Raw genomic sequence first — 21,283 nt, 5'->3', positions numbered from 1 at the left:
AGTGTGGAAACACAGAAGAGGGAGGATTATTACTTAGGGAGGCACAAGGAATTTGAGTAGTGGTGGGAAGAAAATTAAATTGTTTAGGGTGAATGCTACAAAAAAAAAAAAACTCCCTTAAGACAGTGACATATCTCCAAAAATAAGTATTGAAAGCACTACTGCTTGGAACATTTAAAAACAACATTGGACTAAACCCTGGAGCCAATATTTTAAAAAGTGACTAGTGTTTTTAAACACCTCCATTCCTGAGTATCTAACCTGAGACACCTTAAAAAGGGCTTCATTTGCAAAAGTGGGTGCTCAGTTCTTTCTGTAAATTTGGCCCCTTTTAAGGTTTCTCAGGTTGGGCACCCAACATCGCTAGTCACAATATTTTGACCTATGCCAATCTGGGATTCCTCAACATAGGGGAAATCATCCTCTGGGCAGCTATGTTGGTTTTAGAACAGCTCTGCAAAGGCTTTACTAAGGCTGCTCTGAGACTTTGCTTATAAAAACAAAATCAAGAAACTGAATACCTTGGTATTTGAATTAACTGAAATGGACTGAGAAAGCCCAGTCCTCTTCCCTTCCCCCACCTGAACAGCTGAGTACACATAACTATCAGTGAAGTCTGAATAAAAGCAAAATCTGCAAAAAATAAATAAATAAATCAGCTGCTTAGCAGATGTAGCCTAACAATATAGTGAGCTGATTGCCTAAGATGGCCATTCCCTACTGGAAATGGTTCCAATGCAGGTGTCATATATCAGCTGTTCTTCCAAACCTGTTCAAAAGAAGTCAACTGCATCCAGGTCAGTTGACCCTGGAATTTAATGGTGATGAAGGAAGTTACTTGACTCTTTCTGAGCTGACAAAAGCTGGGTTCTTCACTGCTTTACTAGCTTCATCAATAGGTTTGGGCATGAGGGGAATGACTAGATCCCTATAAGGGTAAGAGACACATGGGCAAAAATTAAAACGTGACCTATTCTATCATCTATAATCTCTGCCTGTTCCTAACTTTATGACATTATTACCAGCTTCTGAATACGATGCTGCCTTGTCTCAAAGATCATACTCAGTGGTAGAATAATGCAAAATATACTGAGGATCAGTCTTACAAAATGGCAAGCACTTAGTGAAAATACTTAGGCTTAATCATCAACCTAACCTTTCTCCTCCAATAACACTAATAGTAGAGACTGACAAAAAAGGGGGTGACTTGGGGTTTGCAAAAGATTGTCAGTCAGGTTTTGCAGAACCAGCAATAGCTTGGAACCAGTTTCCATTTTATCTGAACCCCCAAAGCTCCTGGTGATTTGAATAAATGGTTCTGGTTTTGATCCATCTATCTGTCCAGATTTTCAAAGTGCATTTCATTTGCGCATGTGAAAAGATGCCTACCACCGGGAAGCAAACATAGAATATGCAATGGCTTACTTACATTGAGCGTTACCACTCTGTATAGAAGGGTTCTGATGATGTGGGTTATGTAACTAGATTGTTAATGCTTTTTATATGTTGGCAGAATTGAAATTAAAAGAGGAAATTATTCTCCTGATGCTCAACTCTAATCCCCCATCTGTCTGTGTTTTTACTTTTCTGCACTTGCAAAGCTCCCTGATCAAAAGGTCTTGAACAGATTCCAGATTTCCAGTTTCGTTTGCTTATGCAACCAAAAATAATATGGCAGAGTTTCCTAGGGGTGATGAAGCATATATTTTCGGTTCCTCTGATTCTCTCGGTCTCAGGATTGCTAAAAATGGCAAAGATTTAGCTCATTTCATAGTGTTAACACCACAACCAGCTTTTTTATTTTAAGGGTTGTTTTTTATTTTTTTTAAAGATAGACATAGCCTCAAGTTTTGCAATGAGGCAATATGGTCATAAACTGAGACTTGCTGAATGTACCTTGTCTTAAAGACAAGGGCCCTGTCTTAATACAACCAAGGCAAACAATAGGAGACTAGTCAAAAGTGGAGATGGAGCCTAAATTGCAAACCGGGGAACCCTGGACACAAAAAGTTCAAGGATATTTGGATCTAGGGCTCAGAGAGATAAGGATCCAGGGCTAATAGAGATAAGGGTCAGCTCCAATGCTAGGAATGAATTAGCATGGCCACCGACCTACTTAATCTGCCTTCCGCTCCTGCTACCCACAGGCCTTTCTTTGGTTTTGGAGACCTTTGTTAGTGCTACAGTTGCATGGCCATTGCCAGGTTTGCTTCATGGGTGTTGATGGAAATCTTACTGCGGGTTTTCCATGGAGTTCCATATTTTGTGCTTGGAATGAACCCAAAGCACAGCTGAAACCGGTGTGTGTTATCTTGGTTTGGTGGGTGGATATTGTTGGGTTCATATTCTGCTTTGGAGTGGGAGGAGGATGGCAAAAGAAGCAATGAGTGTGAAAGGGGGAAATTAAGTGGGACAGAGAAAAAGTATAAAGTGTAGCAAAAAGCAGGGCAGAGAGAAAGAAGGAAAACAAGGGAGAGAGAAAATCGACTGAATAATAGCTATTATATAAATCTTGCAACACTGGCTAATCTCATTAACATTAAAAATGCCGGGGAAAGACCCCCTGAGGGGTCTCAGACAGTAGTCCTGTTGCTATTGCAGGAAGAATGTCAGATCCTGAGCTCAGATGTTGGCACAAGCAAGTGAACCCCTTTCAATTCACATCTCATGTTTGCCGTATGTTTCTAAAGTGGGACAATGGGGACAATTAATACTATTTCGCATATGAGGATATGCTTGCAACGTTCATCCACACAGTCCAGGATTTCAAAATTGGAGCAGATGGCAGGAAGGATGACTTGTGCTATTTGTGTTGGGGGTGCAGTTAATAAAGAGATTTTTAATACAGAAGAAAATCTTTAGTTACCCATGCGTTGACTTGCATACCCATTTACATACTGTGTCTTTCAGTTTCTACTTACTATCGCAGTTACAGATATGCCCGACAAGAATACGTGGGGGGACACATCTTCATGGCCAGTGCAGTCATGTTTCTGGTGTCTGTTAGCAGAAGGCTTTGTGCTGCAATTCTTGATTTAAAAGTTTGAACCACAAATTTTCTTTCGAAAACAACATCCTTAACTCAGTTAAGGAAGGGCCAAGAGATTACATCTAAAGCCACAGAAGGAAAACATTACTAACAGTCCATGAAATCTGAGTCGGCTACCATATTTAGACCCTGACCCTGCAAGTGGATCTTGATGAGTGTCTCTGATGTCTGCCCAGAGCCCCGTTGACTTCAGTGGCTCGCCACGTGGACATTGGGGTCTATTGGGGCAATATCAGAGCCCTAGTTATTATACCTACTAATGAATAAAGCTGTGTAGTACCTGAAACCACTCATCTTGTTTCAGGATTCACTGGAATTCAGATCAAGTTCACTGAACGGTTTCAAGCACACAGAACAGACACACCAAAACCTTTCCCGCCCCCCCAGATTTGAAAGTATTTTGTCCCCTTATTGGTCCTTTTGGTCAGGTGCCAGCCAGGTTACTTGAGCTTCTTAACCCTTTACAGGTAAAAAGATTTTGTGCCTCTGGCCAGGAGGGATTTTATAGTACTGTATACAGAAAGGTTGTTACCCTTCCCTTTATATCTATGACACACTGTAATCAGGTTTATTGCAACTAGTAAGGTGGCCCTTCTTTGGCAGTTTTATGATATAGTCTCTCTTCGACTGAGTTGGGTTCTTTACGTCTTTCCATATTCTATCTAAAAACACAATGAAAGTCTGGAGGTCTATTTCATCATGTGCTTTATCCTCTCTCATTGCTTTCCTATTTTTGAGTTTTTGATGGTTTTTCTAACTTTTTCCATTTTAATATCTCCTAAATCAATATCAAGCTCGAGTGCTAGGTCTTCATCACGTATTTGTAGTAATTGACTAGCACTTGGTCTATTTAAAACAGCCTGAAAATGTTTTGCCATCTTTTCTTTTGCTCTTCTTCTATATTAAGAGTTTCCATTTCCATCTTTAATAGGGGATCCAGTACTGCTAAAGTTTCCTGTTCGTTGTTTCATTGTCTTATACAAGGTTATAAAGTCACCTCTTTGGCTAGCATCCTCAGCCTCTTGTAGCACTCCTTTTTACCTCTGTCTGTTCTCCTTGCCACTTGTTTGTCTCTTCACATCTTAGCATCCATGAGTTTTTGCTTCTTTTCCACTACTGCCAAAGTCCATTCTTCCCTTTAAGATGGTGTTGTTTATTAAAACTTTCTTAGTACATTTTAGATAGCACATTCTGTTTTTCCACAGCATAACAATGTTGTGGTTTTCTTCAGTTTGACTCCATTGGAACACTGAACCAGTTCTTCAGTTCAAGCTGAAAAGCACTTTTTCTGTTTTGGGTCTTTTAATTGTGCCCTGTTGATGCGTGGTCTTGACCCTACTATCTGCAATAACTGGAGAGGAATCGTATTATTCTCAGTGCCTGGAGAAAATCATGTACATCATCATCCTGGAACGTATCAAGAAACAAATAGACCTTCAACTTCGAGAGGAACAAGCGGGATTTAGGCCACTGAGATCATGTGCAGACTATATTGTTATTCTCAGACATATTATAGGACCAAGTGTGAAGTGGAAAACACCTCTTGTGATAAATTGTATAGGTTTCCAGAAGTCTTTTGACCACATACACAAAGGCGATCTCTGGAGAATTGTGGCATCGTGCAGGCAAAAATAATTAGAATCATCATATGATAATACGGAGTGTGCAGTCACCGATGGTGATGTCCGTCAATGGTTTGCAGAGACAACTGGAATAAGGAAAGGGTGAATTATGTCCCCACTATTGTTTGCACTGGTCATTGACTATGCCATGAGGAAAGTAACCACAGAAGGCAACCAAGGAATTTGTATGGACAAATGATAAAGCACCATTGGATGGCCTCATTTTTACTGATGACATTGCCCTGTTTAGTTCAACACATTACTTAATGGAAGCTTTTGGCAGATACAGCAAAACAAGTTGGTTTGCTCATCAACAAGGAAAAGATTAAGTATATGGCCATCATTAGAGTGGATAAAGAAACACCAGAAGAAGTAAGTCACTTTACCTACCTAGGGGGAGAGAGGTGTGGTGATGGAGACATCATGCTAGATAGTAACCCCCCCACCCCCCCAAAAAAAACACAACAACTTTCATATACTTGAAAAAATTTGGAAAAGTAGTCTGATTGGTACGGACACAAAAATGTGATTTTTTTTAAATTTATTTTTATTGTTTTAAACATTGGCATCATGTCTGTTCTCTTTTATATAGAGTAGTCTCATGGAAATCTACAACAGAAATTAATAAAAAGATCAACTCATTCCAAAGTAAATGCCTGTGGAATATCTTCAGAGTTCATTAGAAACAGAATTTCTGATGTAGTAATGCACTCAGTAGAGCACACCAATCTACAGCATCAAATATGGTAAGACAACGATGGAAATATTTAGGTCATGCTTTAAGGATGCCACCAACATGACTACCCCAACAAGTGATATTATGGACACTACCTGGAAAAAAAAGGGGGGGGGGAGACCTAGAGAAACATTATGCAGAACAATACAGAAAGAAACCAGATCCATCAACATGACACTCAGAAGCCTGAACAGAGAAATACAAGACCAAAATAAGTGTCAGAATGGATGCCCTATGCACCTAAAGGGTGCAGTAGGATAAGAAAGAAGAATTGGAGTTTAGCTGCTTTGTGGAGTTTTGATTGTTTCAACAGAGTTTCACATTGAGATGTCACATTGACTGCAACTGAACTGAAAGAAAACATCTGTGTGAACCTGTGAAAAATTAAAACTTGAGTTTTGCCTGGTTTTCTTGTTCTGTTGCCATAACTTACGTTAGTGTGCTGTCCAGATGGCCACCTAAGCCTTGACCAATTTGGATGATACAGAGGTGTTGAGAATTCACTGCCATTGTATAGCTCAGGCAATATTGTCATAAGAAACACCAGTTTTGGAAAAAGCAAGCAGATTTTTCTATGAGAAGATAACTTTGGAGTTTCCAAAGGACATGGAAAAAGAATCCCCAAGAGGTAGAAGTACCACAGGCGATTCTAAATCCAAAGATTTCCCATACAAGGTAAAAGCTTGGCTCCACCTCTACTGCTGCAGCAATTTTAAGTGACTAATGAATAGAGCTGGATGGCAAGTGATCATTCCATTTTGTGGAGGATTTTGAGACTTCAACATTTTTCATTCTGATTTGGAATGAAAACAAACCTTTGAAATTCTCCAAAGCAGAAATCTGAAAAAGAAAGAACAAAAGAAAAACTTAGTGTCTTGTTCTCATCTTTTGCCACTCTGTGGCCGCCTGCTGGGATTTCAGGCAGCCAGTTCCCAGGGTCAGGGCAGGTAGCCTGGCAGAGTTGCCCCACAGCCTCCGACCTTGAGTCCCCAGGCATGGATTAATCCAGCAGGTAGGCTGCTGAGGAAACAGATGGGCAAGTTGGCAGAAAACCAGGCAGGGTTCTGTCAGAGCTTCATCGAAACTGAACAGTCTCCACAATGTTTTGAATCCACAAATTCCGACAGTATTTTGCCAGAATTTTCCCAACCTGTTTTACTAATGAGGTCCTACACTGAAACACACAAGTAATATAAATGCTTAAACAAATGCTGCATTACAGGAGAGTACCCCCAACAACAGGCAAAGGGGTAAAGGATCAAGCAAACCACTTATTTATATTTCACTAGGTGCTGTATAAACACAGAATAAAAACACTGTCCCTGCCCCAAGGAGCTTACAATCACTTGAGCCCGAATGATCACCGCCTGGGGACAGTTCCTCCGTGTCAGGGTTGAGGATGGGTGCATGGAAGTTTGCACTTCTATTGCTTTTGCTGGACCTATTCTCCAGCAAAATAGGATCTTGTTTACGCTGAGACTTTTATGAAATTTTCTCTTTGCTGCTGTAGTGATGCTAGCAATGACGAGGGAGGTAGTATAGACAGGCAGCCAGTGTGTTTTGGGCCCTAAGCATGTGCTTAAGTCCCATTGAATTAACCGTGTGCTTAACATTAATTGTGAAGTGTTTTGCTGAATAGGAATGGATTTAAGTCCATGCATAGTCTTCAATATATGGTTTTGGTGCTTTGTGGAATCATCCTGAAGGATAAGCGCATGCTTTAGCGTTTTGCTGAATTGGGGCCCAAGTAGTACTCAGAACCTAGTAGCAAGATCTCCAAGGCCCGGCATCTTTCATAAGCAGTAAATTCAACACACACATTTAGAAAATACAGTTCTAGAAAGTGGTTTTAAAAAAAAAAAAAAAAAAGTCGAGAGAAGAGGAAGAAAAACAATCCCTGAGGAAATAATTAAACTGAGGGCAAGACATCTGTGGGGTTTAAAAAAGAAAATGTTACTAGCGCTAGTTTAGCATTTGGATATGGATGAAAGATGCTTTAGATACAGAGCTGATTCTGGCCTTTTTTTTTTTTTTAAAGTTTTATCACTGATGCCATTGAATTGCTGTCGTGGGGTCAGACAACTTCTGCCTCATGCGTTTAGCCCTCTGGTAAGGTCCTGAAAGGAGGCTGTTCTGCTGATGAAGAATGGAGGTTTAACTGCTGGTGATCAATGCATTCTGGGGGTTTTGTGCATGAAAAGGGTCACTGATCAAATGTTGCTGTTCTCAGCAGCGAGCACCTGGTTTATAAATAACTCCAGATATAGTTACCTCATGACCTTCATTTCTCAGCACTGGCAAACCAACTCTGAGCCAATCAAAAGTTATCATTCTCACCCACTCCCTGAACAAATAACACTCTGTCTTATGACAGGTTTCAGAGTAGCTGCCGTGTTAGTCTGTATCCGCAAAAAGAAAAGGAGTACTTGTGGCACCTTACAGACTAACAAATTATAGACTCCTATCCCAACACATCTGTGATAATGAGTGCCCTCTGTAGGAAACCAGCATGTTTACACTCAGTCTGCACAGCCTCTTTGATCAGACACTGCCACGTACAAGCAAGGAGCATGGTGCTGGTCTTGAGATAATTAAATAAAATCTGATCTTTCATAGATGTACACTGGCAGTGAGTTTCCCTAGGAAAAGAGATCCCGATCTGCCCTCTTGTGTACCAATGAGTATTCATTTTATATATGCTGCATTCTTAACTTTTCACTGTTTGGTAGAAGGTTGGGCATATATACAGGCTTTTGTCCTATATATAAAACGTGACATACAAGACTAGCAAACTTTCATGTAATTTAATGCAAAATAGTTACATTTAGATTGGTTAGATATTAAATTGATCAGTGTTTTATAATTGGTTACATATTTTTACATGCTTTTTATGAAAGATCAAGCTATTGTAAATGAGCACTTGCCACCTCCATCTGTGTACCATGCAACACTTTCATAATGGAACTAAAACAAGCAGGCAAAAATCTCTGGTTACTCACACTTCAAAATCTCAGGCCAGGTTACCAGCGTTTCAAGGAAACCTGGGCTGATGTGGAGCTTGGAGGGGAAAGACTCAGTGACCTGAAACGAAACAAAACGTGGCTGTTCCAGAATTTATTTTAACCTAGTACATAATGTTTGTGTCGCAATTGGGTCAGTAGTTAACTCCTGGCTGAAAGAAACCCTAATCGGTTCTTCCAGCAAGTTACCTACCTTCTGTATCATATCTCCTGACGTAGAGTAAATAGGCAAGGTATAAATACCTGCAGAATTGTCCCAACTTGGGGGGAAGGAGGGCAATTAGAGGCAAAAGTCATAGGCCAAATTCATGTCTTGCCACCTGTGTCCTCTTACTATGATGCGTTGATCTCTTACTCTTTCCTGTAACACTCGGACTATGACTCTGATATAGGCTCAGGCAGAGGAAGAATATTCTTATTTCTTTAAAAAGAAATTTACATTTATTATTATCTATTGCTTGAGTAATAATGCATAACTAATAACTTATCTGATCTCACCTTTTTTCTGATTGAGAATTGTCTGCCAATAGATCTGTTTTCTCAAAATTTGCTTTTGAGATTTTACCAAGGGACTACTGTGAAAAATTCTTGGTGTGGAGTTCATTTGTGAGTGGTTTGTTGTGAATATTTGATATTATCAAAATGATCTCTGTGATTAGAAACATAACATGCAGCTTAGGGTTACCATTCCTTGACTGACTGGACATAAATCTTAGAATTGGGTTTTCTTGCATGGATGCTTGTGGAATGCAAACTTAAATTTGCTTCACATCAATATTTTCTAGTATTCATTTTAAAATTCACTGCTCCCACAAACATCCTGTCAGTAAACTTGCTCACTAGACTGTTTTGTGGAAGGCAAACAAAAAAGGGGCCTGTTCAGTTACTTATTTAAATATTCATGGATTTCTTTCAGTACTCTTCATCTCTACTAGGAGCAAAGTGAATTGCTTGTGTACATTTTTCACATTTGCCAGGGTACGAAAGTCCCTTTTACACTGTCCTATGGAAAAGATTTTGAAAACCATACTTATCAGGGACAGCTCTGCTTGTTTAGTGCATGTTACCTGCCTCTAGCTTTTCAGTTACTGTCTCTGTAGGGGTCATGTGCATGAAAAAAAGTCTGTTTCATAAACACATTAGCTCCTGTCCCCTACCTGATGATAACATAGTCCTTCAACATCCACATCATCTCTGTTAACAAATTGTGGCTGCTAAGGTTATGTTATAAGTAGTAAACAGAAGAACTCTAAAGAAAGCTTGTGTAAAATTAAAACCCTTTCCCTGAAGAGAAAGCTGCAGCAGATGGAAGCTTTTCTCTCTGCTGACATTTCTTGAAGGTTTAAAAGCTTTGCTTTATTTTAAAATGCCTCTTTCAGCAGAGGCAATGCTCACTGACACTTGTAAACTAACATAAATCTCAAAGTTTCTAAAAATCTGTCAAGAATTCCCTTCCTCAAATGGATGGAATCCAAGATGGTGGGTGCTGGGTGGATAGGGACAGTCCCCATAAATCATAGCAACTTTGTAATTCATCTCGGCAAGACCACCACACTTTCAGATAACTGCATAACTGGATCATTAGACAATTGTCTGTTTGTTAATTGAGAGACATAGAGTAAAAATTTCAAAATGGCCAAGTCCCGTTTTCAAAAGTGACTTAGGAGCTCAAGTCACTTGAAAATTTTGCCCTTTGTCCATTTCAGACTAGAGTTGCGTTTTATTCTAGAAGTGCCACGGTTCTAACAAATAACCTACAAAATCAGTTCATGAAAACTTCATTTGTGTTTTAAGTATAAACCATAATTTGTGTTCTCACTGTCTCTGGGTTTGACATTCAACACAACATCATATTGATCTGCTGCTAAAAAGAGGGTGGCCATCTAGGTATTAATGGCATAATATTTTGTTCTGTAATTTAGAAACCATTTTTAACTGTGGGAATTCTTGAACTATTTGGGATCCCCAATGGGAATCCTAGCTCACCTAAAAATGTTTGTCACCGCTCATTCTGACCATCCTGTAAGTCCTAGAGGTCTAACAGATTCAGCAGGTTTTTCTTTTGCTAGCTTGCCAAAATAGATGTCAGTATAGAGATCCTGTAATTTTCACTGCTTTGTAACTTTCATTGCTTGCACAGGGATCAGGTAAAATGTTGGCAGAGCTATGGAAATATTTACACATTACACTGACTAGATTGTAAAGGATGTAGTAATAAATCATTTAACCATGACCAAGCTGACATAAGTTAAATTTCTTACACAGTCACCACTAAATTCAAAGAATTACCACTGTATGGAAACCTCGTTCTGTTATAACCTGTGGAAAAAACATAGTTTGGATCTGATTTTTTGCATGTCTGGAACTACTGTGTGACTGCATAGGACATTTCATGTGGAGAAGTACCGCTCGCAGAGCAAGATTTAGGATGTTGAGGGAGTGCAACAAGGCTGCCAAGAGAAGAGACGTTTTCTTCAGCCTCTCTCCCTCTAGGTCACCAGTTTTAATTTCTCTCAGCCTGGCAGGGACCAAAAACTTGCCATGATCGGCTTGCCATTTGGCAGTCTATATGAAATGTGGTGTTAAAATATCTCCAGTTCCTTGGGGATGGCTGTCCATATCACAGAAACTCAAGGCTAGGGCTGTAGAGTTGTTTTAAAATCTGTTTGAAACTGGTATGGTTAAAGTGATGTAACCCTTACAGTGGACACTGTTTTTGTTTTGTTTTGTTTTTTAATATCTGTGTGAGAATATTTTCTGCATGGTGAGAAAATATACCAGGATGTCATATCCCCAGAAACTAAACAGTCCATTAAGGAAATACAATTGTTTGTTCTCTGCTACAACCCTGGATAACTTTAATCGGGGATTATGCTTTCTTTTCAAAACATTCTTCCTTCCATAATAAAAATGTTGCTCCTGCTAATGTTTCCATTATAGAACTTTCCAAATTTGCTGTTGAGCAATAAAAGATACTTAGACTTATGATTTAGTCAACAAAAAGTTCATGATGTAATAAGGGGTTGCTTTTCTTTTATAGAGTGATATCATTTAAAGTCAGTTCTGGTTTGATGTGGCTAAAAATTCTAGGCATTACTATCAATGCCTGGTGCCACTAATCATATTGGTGTATCTCCAACTCTAATTCTGGTTATTGTTATATTTATACACTAGTTTCTACTTATGGGTGAACTCAAAGGGTCAGAATTCAGGCTGTCTGGATACTTATTTGAACTATGCGAACCTTGAATTTGCAAAATTCGACTCCAAACCTCACAAGAGGCGGCTCTCGTAGCAATAACTTTAGACTGTGGTGTCTAATATATCTTTAACACTTTGTACCCCTCAGGCAGATCCCTACTCTTTTCCCTGCCACGTTGACAATCAATGAATTTTTTTTTAAACAAGCCTTAGCTGAAATCTAATGTTAACACAGATAGCCTGGGGAAAAACTAGACTCCAAGGGGCAGTTTACAGCTGAGACAACACAGAGCCAGTGTACTAATTCAGAGTGCACTTGGGTAGTGGCTTGCATGTTTGCCAGCTCTTGAGTGTTGTTTTGCTGCAACAATGCAACACATATGGGACCATCTACTGAAAGGTATTATGGCCCTACAGTGCAGGGAGGGAATTCACAATTATTTCCACACTACCATCCTACCATGATGCTAAACTGCGCAGTACATGAGTAGCTAACAACTGGTCTCTATTAGAGCTTGGGGAAACAAGTGAACAACTTTCTGCAAAGCTTCTTGCAGACCAGGCATTGCCCTTTTGTTTCATGCCTGTCAAGTTAAATTTTTCTACCAAATTTGATACAGTGGTGCTTTTCTCTATTTGCAACAAAATCAGTTTAACACTAACTTTTGATTAAGTGATCCCATTTCCATGGGGAGGGGAGGAGGATAGCCGAATGTGTCAAGCTTGAGGGTGAAATTTTCAGTTCCTAATTTCTCAGACCTCACCTCTTCTATGGTATGTATTTTGCAGGCTGCCATAGCTATGGGGCACAGTGAGAGTACTGCTACGAGAGCACAAGCATGTAGCTAAGAAGCCTGCTGCTCTGCTTGGTACCGGAGCTCAGGCCCTCTAGCAAAAGGGCTCTGGCACACAGGACAGATTATTGTTGATCAGAAGAAACGTCTGCTCTTTTTTGCAGTTCAGTTCTTTGTTTCCTTAGTAACTCTTGGTAAAAGTAAATGTACCTGAGTGCAGCTTTAACAATGTGAAATTTCTACATACGTTGCCTGATCCAAGTCCACCCACTCTCAGCATCTCCCTCATCTTCCACGATCGACCTGCCATTACACACTATACGGTACGATCACTAGCGGAGTGGGTGCAATCAGAGACTGAGAAGCATGTTAACAAAAGTCCTGGTGAAGAACAAAAATAACCCCCCTGCCAGTCACCATAGCAAATGTTGCTCCCGAGAGATAGGAAAAAATTATATACTGAGATGTATGTGGTGTAAGCCTGCCTACACCCTGTGTGGGAAGGGGCTTTAATAAAGCACTGAGAGCCTGCCTGCACGTGGGTGGAGAGAAAAACAAATGTTAACAGTTCCTTTTGTTGTCCTGGATAGCATGATAGAGAATGGAGAGTGAAGGGAAAGCTCCCCTTGTTATGAAGAGATACAGACTCATTGTGATAACTGCAGAGAGACTAGTAAACTGCCACACTTGGCACTGCTTTTTTTCCCCCTAGGGTTACTTGGTCCTGCTTCAGTACTGGGGACTGGACTTGATCACTTCTGACAGTCCCTTCCAGCTCCACATTTCTATAATCTACTGCAGCAACGTTATGGGGGTCAGTGTCCATTTGAGAGCTCACACTTCACTCTTCTTTCCTGGAAAAGGGGTATGCTGAATTGTACTACGCCCCTGCATACATAATCGCTCCAAACATAGCTGGGTCTCCTTGCAGGCAGAATGGCTGATGGTTGCATTCATGGCTTGTGAACTGGCTGGTTAAACCAGACACGTGTCATTTTGCTTAGTGAAGCAGAAAGTAGGATGGGCTTTGTGTCCTCCCTCCCCCAGGTAGCAGCAGCTGGACACAGTGACCAGACAATGTTTAATGGGAGCCTCTGAGCAGGACCCCAGTGGGAAGGGAGAGTCCCGGACAGGTGGATTGCAGTTTCATGCAGGTAACTAAAAAATACAAAAGTTCCCCTTCCTAGAACGGGCCAGACTTCACGGAATGAAGCTAGGTGTAAGTATATGAAACTAGGGTTCCAGGAGGGGCCTGTAAAGGTGGTCCCTGAGCACCCTCTTGCAGTCCTATGCACCTTAATGTCTCCAAATAGAGCAGCAATAGGTTTCAGTTTAACAGCTCAGGGCCAGGGAGAAGCCAATACATATTAACAAACTACCATCTCCTTTTAATCAGATGTCAGGCCAGGAATCCTTACAACACGCATTTCATTGGGCTCTGGGTTCACAGCTCCCAAACTTTCAGTCTACATCAAGTCTCTGAATCAGATTAGGCTTGTCTCCAGGTACCGAGAGAGCACCTCCTGCAGCCCACCAGGCTCAGGCTCCTGCTCTCTTTCCTTGTTCTGCTTCCTGTTAATATAGCTCAGATCCCAGGGCAGGGTGGCCTTGATTATCCTCGGACTATAGACTCCAGCCTGTTCCTTAAAGGGGTAATACCGTTTCCCCCTGTCTGTTTCACAGGGCAGTATAAATAAGTCCCCACATTAGACAATCACAAGTCATTGCGCCATGTGGTTGCATTTAATAACTTGAATTGTATGCAATCCAGTTTCATAATCAAAAATTGAAATTAGGAATGGATGCCATGCATCCTAGGTGTGGAGTGAGGGATACTCCTGGCATTCCCCTGAGTTGGGAAGCTCATTGAATGCAGAGGGCTTGCAGGCACAAGTTCCAAATCAGAAACTACAGCTGAGGAAGAAGAATAGTCATGGGAGTAAGACACTGGACCGGGACTTCGGTGAGCTAAGTTCAATTCCTGGATTTGCTGCAGGCTTCTCACATGACTCTGGCTAATCATTTTTATTTATACTCTGGTAGCATCTAGGGGCCCTGATCATGGCTCAGAGCACCACTGTACTAGGCATTGTAACACAGTGTCTCTGCCCAGAAGTGCTTCCAGTCTAACTAAGGGCTAGTCTACTCTAAAAGCGCTACATTGGCACAGCTGTGCTGCTGCAGCACGTCTGGTGAAGACTTTCTATGTTGATGGAAGAGCATTCTCCCGTCAGTATAGTAAATCCATTCTGCCAGAGGCAGTAGCTATTTTGGCAGGAGAAGTTTTCCCACCAACCTAGTGCTGTCCGCGCTGGCGCTTAGGTCGGTATAACTTATGTCACTCGGGGTGGGTGGGGGTGGCTTATTCACACCCCGAGTGATGTAAGTTATACCGAAGTAAGTGGTAGTGTAGACCTGGCCTATGTCACTAACTCTCTATGCTTATGTACTATGGGGATAAAACCTACCTCATAGGATGATTGAGAGAATAAAGCCACAAATACTCCAGAGGTGTTCAGATATTACCGTGGTGGGCACCGTTAAGAATATAGCTGAAACCCCTAGACATGGCTTTTCTATAAATGTTCATGTTGCAAAGCTGCTATTGGGCAATCTCCCTATCCCTGTTCAGACACGTCCTGTACAGTATCGTATCTTGGTCACCCAAACTCAGCAAAAAGTTGGACTATCGTTATCTTGCCTTTCTTTCTTCCTTTGACAGGAATAAATGCATTGCCCCCTGAAAACTCGTATGAATGAACGTCTCATAAATTTTGCACTCGAGAAAGTCTGCTTGTATCCTGTGGTCATAAAAAAGAAATTAAATCTGCATATAACATTCAGGAACCTGTAATTCTGCTGCACAGCTTCATGCCTACATAAATCAGCGCCTGTCATGAATATTGCACGGGCCCTGCAGCTGCCTGACCCACGTGATTTTAAAAAGATAGATAAAATGAAAACAAAGCAATATTCACAGAGAGGCTTCACAAATAGCACCTGCTCTTTGAAAGCTTGAAAGGCCACAAATAGCAAACTAGGAAAGGCACAGAATGTAAAGGTCTGTTAAAGCCTAAAGGTTGTGCATATGTTTGTTTTCCTCTTGCAACGGTGGGAGAGTGCTAGGAGTTCTAATACACGGAATATCCTCTGGAGGGAGGGTACTGTAATGGGGAAGAAGGCATGATGACCATCAAGCCTTGCAGAGGGCAAGGATCTATGGGAAAAGCTATTCTACAGATTTTGGGGAGAGGGCATTACTTGTAGATAGAGCTAGTCAGGAATTCATTGTTGGAACGTTTTTCTTCAGAAACTGCCGATTCATCGAAACCAAAATTGTTTGCGGGAAAGCATCTGTTTTGACAAATCTCTCAATTCCAAAGGTTTTGAGAAAAAGTTTCAAAATTGTCTAAATGTCCCATTTTGATACTTGAAATTTTCATTTTCTGCTTCAAAATGACTGTTCCAAAATGTTAGTTACTTTTTTTTAACACTCTAAATTAAAATCAAAATGAAGTGCCTTGATTGACATGATCTGAACCTTTTTTGGATTATTGGTTTGTGAAAATTTTACTTTTTATCCCAATTCAGAGAGGGAAAAGTCTTCAAAATCATTCTCGTAGGATGGGAAAAGCACAGGCACCTCTTCTACCCTTATCTTTGGAAACCAAGAGTCATGCTGCTACTGGCTTTTTCCTCCATGGCTGTGGCTATCCCTTACTGCGTCAGGGGGCTAGAAAATACCCACAACTCTCCCACGCCCACTAACTCTCCTGCAGATTTCTACAAAGAAAATCCAGTGGATTGATGGGGATCATGCTGCATAGAGGCCCTGTTCTGCCACCTCATCTTAAATGACTTTGTTTGCTGCCCCAACAAATTTCACTCCCAGAAACCACAGACTTGTGTGGAAGGGTACCCACCAGCTGTAGGGAAGGAGAAAACATGCCATTTTGGCTCCATTCTTCTCCCTTCCAGAGGGCTAGGGGCCTTTCAACCCTTCCCCACCCCCCTTTGTTTTTCTCATAGGCTTCCAGTGCCTGAGAACCCAAGGTCCTTCGGCAGCAAGTTAATAACATAGCAAATAAATGCAGCTCTCACACATGTGGCACCTTGGGAAAAGTACAGTAAGGGTTTGGAATAAATTATGAGTAGGTGAACTGGTTCAGAAACAGCATGAACGCTCTCTTCTTACAAACTGTTGTTCATTGTCAGGTTCAGTTTGGGTCTGGTTTTATTTAAAAGCTTCAGCAATGCAGGTGCTGTATTGAAAGTTTGAAATACTTAACAGAACTTAAAGCAGAAGGCAGGAGCAGGGCAAGCCTCCCCCGTGCTGTATCACCAGTATGCCTCTATCATAATTGTCTTCACCCCATACCCGCTCAGTCCTATATTGTTCAGCTAAGACTGCACAGGGGATAGTGTATGGAAGGAAATTAGGCAGGGAGCTCAACTGGTGCCAACTAGACTGAGCTCCAAACTCATCACCCCATAGGCCACTGCTGAGTCATTGGAATGCAGCAATTTTTAGTTTGATTCAGTCCGGCAGGAAATATTTTCTTTGTAAGCTGAAATGCTCTGGTGCAAGATAAAATCAAATAGTCTCCCATTTATTTCCTTTTAGGAGAAAAAAATACACTATTTGCTTAATCCTAAAGGAGGAATTTGGCACACTGTTTTTTTTTTTAAAAAAGTTCTGTTCTGAGACCTGTCCAGGCACCCTTTTGGTGCACTGAGAACTGGGCCCTGTGTGATGAAAGTACACAATCCTGCAACCTCCCTCTGCCAAAAAAGAGGCTCAATTGATTAATCAAAGGGCTGGGAGTCAGGAGTTCTATTCCCCATTCTGTCACTCCCTGTGTGACCTCAGGTAAAGTATTCCACTTGTGCTTGTTTTCCCCATCTGTAAAATGGGGCAATAGCTTAACCACCTTCATAAAATGCTTTGAGATCTACAGGTGAAAGAACTCTGGAAGCTGCAAACAGTTTCTAGTGCCATGTTAATCTATGGTTTACACCGATTTGGTCCTTGTTATCCTCTCATTAAATAAAGAGGATTTAAAAACATAAAAACCCAACACACAGCAATCCCATTATTGTTTACTCACATCCACACAGACTGTACTTTCTCCTATAGCAACCCAGAAATACAAAACATTGTGCTTTTTTTCTGCATGCTTTGCTGTACTGCAAAATCCTGCAGTTTTAAACATTAAGCAAAGTCTTTGTATTATAGCTGATGCATGCTATTAAAAGGGTACTGAATGCTTTTTCCACTGGCATTAATTGAGTGAAGGGAAAACAGACTCCAACACTGTCATATGGTATCAAAATAATTAGCTCAGCTATAAATAGCTTGGCTTGTTCGTTTTTTTTTTTTTTTTTTTTTTTAAGGTCAGCTGTAACTGAAAAGATTAGTGGCACATCACTGTGCATGCAACTGTGCCTTCTGCAACGATTCATGTATGTTAGTGCTAACAGGGAAGTGCATTCTCAATCAATGATCCTAAAGCCACACAAACTATTTAATGCGCTATTGGACAAATAACAAGTCCCACTTTAGACTGGGAAAGAGGTGTTAGCTAGTGATTTGAGTGCAAGGCCTTGTCTACACAAACTTATCCCAGTTTAACTAAAAGTGTTGTTGTTTTTTGTTTTTTTCCCAATCCAACTTTAGTTAAACTGATGCAACCCCCTTGCAGGGAAACACTTGAGCTGAAGAATGCATCCTATCAAATTATCTTACATTGATTCCTTACCAACTTCAGCTAAAATATAGGGTACTCCTAATATGAAATAAGTGTCTACACAAGAGGGTTCATCAGTTTAGTTTCTAAATCCGCTTAGTTTTTTTTTTAAAAAAAGTGAAACTTTCTTGGGTAGACAAGGCCCAAGAAGGCAGCTAGGAAACCTTTGTTCTAATCCTGGCGGTCTCTAATCCTGTCCTGACCTTTATATCCTTGAATGCTGATTAGGGTTTGTCTGTACAAAGAATAGACTAGGTAAAAAGGGTGTTTAAAATGCCACCTTTTACAGCTGTTCACTTTGTGTTGAATCTAGGCTCCCATTAGTGACAATCAGCTAAACTTACTATAAAGTTGTTTAACCTGCGTCCATGCTAAATCAGGTTTCAAATCCTGTTGGCCAACTCATTTTTTAAAAAGCACCTTTGCCCCAATCTATTCCTAGCCCTGGTCTACACTAGGACTTTAGGTCGAATTTAGCAGCGTTAAATCGATGTAAACCTGCACCGGTCCACACAATGAAGCCCTTTATTTCGACTTAAAGGGCTCTTAAAATCGATTTCCTTACTCCACCCCTGACAAGTGGATTAGCGCTTAAATCGACGTTGCCGGCTCGAATTTGGGGTACTGTGGACACAATTCGATGGTATTGGCCTCCGGGAGCTATCCCAGAGTGCTCCATTATGACCGCTCTGGACAGCACTCTCAACTCAGATGCACTGGCCAGGTAGACAGGAAAAGAACCGCGAACTTTTGAATCTCATTTCCTGTTTGGCCAGCGTGGCAAGCTGCAGGTGACCATGCAGAGCTCATCAGCACAGGTGACCATGATGGAGTCCCAGAATCACAAAAGAGCTCCAGCATGGACCGAACGGGAGGTACGGGATCTGATCGCTGTTTGGGGAGAGGAATCCGTGCTATCAGAACTCCGTTCCAGTTTTCGAAATGCCAAAACCTTTGTGAAAATCTCCCAGGGCATGAAGGACAGAGGCCATAACAGGGACCCGAAGCAGTGCCGCGTGAAACTGAAGGAGCTGAGGCAAGCCTACCAGAAAACCAGAGAGGCAAACAGCCGCTCTGGGTCAGAGCCCCAAACATGCCGCTTCTATGATGAGCTGCATGCCATTTTAGGGGGTTCAGCCACCACTACCCCAGCCGTGTTGTTTGACTCCTTCAATGGAGATGGAGGCAATACGGAAGCAGGTTTTGGGGACGAAGAAGATGATAGCTCACAGCAAGCAAGCGGAGAAATCGGTTTTCCCGACAGCCAGGAACTGTTTCTCACCCTAGACCTGGAGCCAGTACCCCCCGAACCCACCCAAGGCTGCCTCCTGGACCCAGCAGGCGGAGAAGGGACCTCTGGTGAGTGTACCTTTTAAAATACTATACATGGTTTAAAAGCAAGCATGTGAAAGGATTACTTTGCCCTGGCATTTGCGGTTCTCCTAGATGTAGTCCTAAAGCCTTTGCAAAAGGTTTCTGGGGAGGGCAGCCTTATTGCGTCCTTCATGGTAGGACCCTTTACCACTCCAGGCCAGTAACACGTACTCGGGAATCATTGTAGAACAAAGCATTGCAGTGTATGTTTGCTGGCATTCAAACAACATCCGTTCTTTATCTCTCTGTGTTATCCTCAGGAGAGTGAGATATAATTCATGGTCACCTGGTTGAAATAGAGTGCTTTTCTTCAGGGGACACTCAGAGGAGCCCATTCCTGCTGGGCTGTTTGCCTGTGGCTAAACAGAAATGTTCCCCGCTGTTAGGCACAGGGAGGGGGGAAGGTTGAGGGGGTAGTCACGCGGTGGGAGGAGGCAAAATGCGACCTTGTAACGAAAGCACATATGCTATGTATGTAATGTTAACAGCAAGGTTTACCCTGAAAGAGTGTAGCCACTGTTTTATAAAATGTGTCTTTTTAAATACCGCTGTCCCTTTTTTTTTTTTCTCCACCAGCTGCATGTGTTTCAATGATCACAGGATCTTCTCCTTCCCAGAGGCTAGTGAAGCTTAGAAAGAAAAAAAAACGCACTCGCGATGAAATGTTCTCCGAGCTCATGCTGTCCTCCCACACTGACAGAGCACAGACGAATGCATGGAGGCAAATAATGTCAGAGTGCAGGAAAGCACAAAATGACCGGGAGGAGAGGTGGCGGGCTGAAGAGAGTAAGTGGCGGGCTGAAGGCAGGGCTGAAGCTCAAATGTGGCAGCAGCGTGATGAGAGGAGGCAGGATTCAATGCTGAGGCTGCTGCAGGACCAAACCAGTATGCTCCAGTGTATGGTTGAGCTGCAGCAAAGGCAGCTGGAGCACAGACTGCCACTGCAGCCCCTCTGTAACCAACCGCCCTCCTCCCCAAATTCCATAGCCTCCACACCCAGACGCCCAAGAACACGGTTTGGGGGCCTCCGGCCAACCAGCCACTCCACCACAGAGGATTGCCCAAAAAAAAGAAGGCTGTCATTCAATAAATTTTAAAGTTGTAAACTTTTAAAGTGCTGTGTGGCATTTTCCTTCCCTCCTCCACCACCCCTCCTGGGCTACCTTGGTAGTCATCCCCCTATTTGTGTGATGAATGAATAAAGAATGCATGAATGTGAAGCAACAATGACTTTATTGCCTCTGCAAGCGGTGATTGAAGGGAGGAGGGGCGGGTGGTTAGCTTACAGGGAAGTAGAGTGAACCAAGGGGCGGGGGGCTTCATCAAGGAGAAACAAACAGAAATTTCACACCGTAGCCTGGCCAGTCATGAAACTGGTTTTCAAAGCTTCTCTGATGCGTACCGCGCCCTCCTGTGCTCTTCTAACCGCCCTGGTGTCTGGCTGCGCGTAACCAGCAGCCAGGCGATTTGCCTCAACCTCCCACCCCGCCATAAACGTCTCCCCCTTACTCTCACAGATATTGTGGAGCACACAGCAAGCAGTAATAACAGTGGGAATATTGGTTTCGCTGAGGTCTAAGCGAGTCAGTAAACTGCGCCAGCGTGCCTTTAAACGTCCAAATGCACATTCTACCACCATTCTGCACTTGCTCAGCCTGTAGTTGAACAGCTCCTGACTACTGTCCAGGCTGCCTGTGTACGGCTTCATGAGCCATGGCATTAAGGGGTAGCCTGGGTCCC

General features: G+C 42.0%; 2 long non-coding RNA genes across 3 annotated transcripts in view; one reads left to right on the top strand and one right to left on the bottom strand.

Annotated features, from left to right (window-relative positions):
- Positions 1 to 21,283, top strand: part of LOC142069032 (uncharacterized) — a 98,641-nt gene that overhangs the window by 6,756 nt on the left and 70,602 nt on the right. The window lies entirely within an intron of this gene.
- Positions 5,424 to 21,283, bottom strand: part of LOC142069035 (uncharacterized) — a 46,309-nt gene continuing 30,449 nt past the window's right edge. The window contains exons 2-3 of the long non-coding RNA XR_012664902.1: positions 8,407 to 8,488; positions 5,424 to 6,247 (exon numbers count right to left, since the gene is read on the bottom strand). This is a non-coding gene — a long non-coding RNA (uncharacterized LOC142069035). The remainder of the gene's footprint in view (positions 6,248 to 8,406; positions 8,489 to 21,283) is intronic.

Source organism: Caretta caretta, chromosome 14 (assembly GCF_965140235.1).
Source record: "Caretta caretta isolate rCarCar2 chromosome 14, rCarCar1.hap1, whole genome shotgun sequence".
NCBI classification, from domain to species: domain Eukaryota; kingdom Metazoa; phylum Chordata; order Testudines; family Cheloniidae; genus Caretta; species Caretta caretta.
The sequence above is the reverse complement of the archived record's forward strand: the minus strand, read 5'-3'. Positions and strand labels throughout refer to the sequence as shown.